The following is a 1,792-nucleotide window of genomic DNA, read 5'->3' as shown; positions in this document are numbered from 1 at the left end:
CTCAACTGGACGATGCTTCCATTGAACTTTCACGGACTTACTCTACTTGGTCTTTAGCTTCCGGACATCACGATCAAGAATTGCAATCGATTCCTCCTCATATTGAAGGTCTTTGTCTAACACAACTGAGTCCCATTTTATGATGTAATCCTCGTCACCATGATATCTCTTCAACATGGACATAGGAAATACCAGATGAACTCCCGATAGGTTAGGAGGTAAGGCCAATCTATAGGCCACTGGCCCTACACATTCAAGAACCTTAAAGGGACCAATGTATCGCAGACTTAGCTTGCCCTTCTTGCCAAATCTCATCACCCCTTTCATGGGTAATACCTTAAGAAGGACATTCTCACCAGTCTGAAATGCTATGTCTCTTACCTTATGGTCTGCATACTTCTTCTGTCTACTCTGGGCTGCTAAAAGTTTAGCTTGAATACTCTTCACCTTATCTTGAGCATCCTTCACCAAATCAACTCCCAAAGGTTTGACATCTCCAGCCTCGAACCATCCTATGGGTGATCTACATCCCCTCCCATATAGTGCCTCAAACGGTACCATATCAATGCGGGAGTGATAACTATTATTATAGGAGAATTCGCATAAAGGTAATAACTTATCCCAATGTCCCCCAAAGTCAATCACACATGCCCTTAACATGTCTTCTCACACTTGAATAGTCCTCTCCGACTGCCTGTCCGTCTGTGGATGGAAAGCGGTACTAAAAGTGAGTTGTGTGCCCAATTCATCATGTAACTTCCTCCAAAACTTGGAGGTAAACTGCGTACCCCAGTCTGAGATGATAGAGAGGGGCACTCCATGGAACCTCACTATCTCTTTCACATACATCTTTGCCAATTGTTCCGCATTGTAATCGATTCTTACCAGAATAAAATGCACTGACTTAGTCAATCTGTCAACCACTACCCAAATAGAATCAAACTTTCCGAAGGTCTTGGGAAGACCAACCACAAAATCCATGGCTATCCTTTCCCACTTCCATTCCGGAATTGGCATTCTTTGAAGCAAACCTACAGGCCTTTGGTGTTCATATTTTACTTGTTGGCAATTTTGACACTTAGCCACGAATTCCGCTATATCCTTCTTCATGCCCGACCACCAATAAATTCGCTTCAAATCTCGGTACATCTTGGTCACACCCAGATGAATGGAATATCACGAACCATGGGATTCCGTTAACAAATTCTGAATCAAGTCATCAAATTGAGGAACATAAATCCTTTCCTTAAAACTGAGCACACCCTCCACATCATGGTCTCTTGTGCCTTACTAATCGCAGTCTTCTTCTTAAGATCGTTCAAATTTCCATCCTCAAATTATTTGGCCTTGATCTCCTCAATGAACGTGACCCTTACTTCAATACTAGCTAACGCCCCACCTCTTTCTGAGATGCCCAACTGCATGAACTTAGACTCTAAGGTTTGAATTTCCTTAGCCAAAGGTCGCTTGGTTACACTCAAGCAAGTCAAACTACTCATACTCACCAATTTTTGACTTAGTGAGTCTGCCACTACATTAGCCTTACCCGGATGGTATTGAATGGTGACATCATAATCCTTAAGTAACTCCATCCACCTTCATTGTCTCAAATTCAGATCTTTTTGGGTGAAAGCATGTTGCAAGATATGTTGATCAGTAAACACCTCACACTTAACACCATAAAGATAATGCCGCCAGATCTTAAGAGCAAATACTACCGCTGCCAACTCCAAATCATGCATTGGATAATTCCTCTCATGCACCTTTAACTGTCGTGATGCATAGGTTATGA

This window comes from Solanum tuberosum, unplaced genomic scaffold (assembly GCF_000226075.1).
Source record: "Solanum tuberosum cultivar DM 1-3 516 R44 unplaced genomic scaffold, SolTub_3.0 scf00120, whole genome shotgun sequence".
NCBI lineage: Eukaryota > Viridiplantae > Streptophyta > Magnoliopsida > Solanales > Solanaceae > Solanum > Solanum tuberosum.
Note: the sequence above shows the minus strand (reverse complement) of the source record.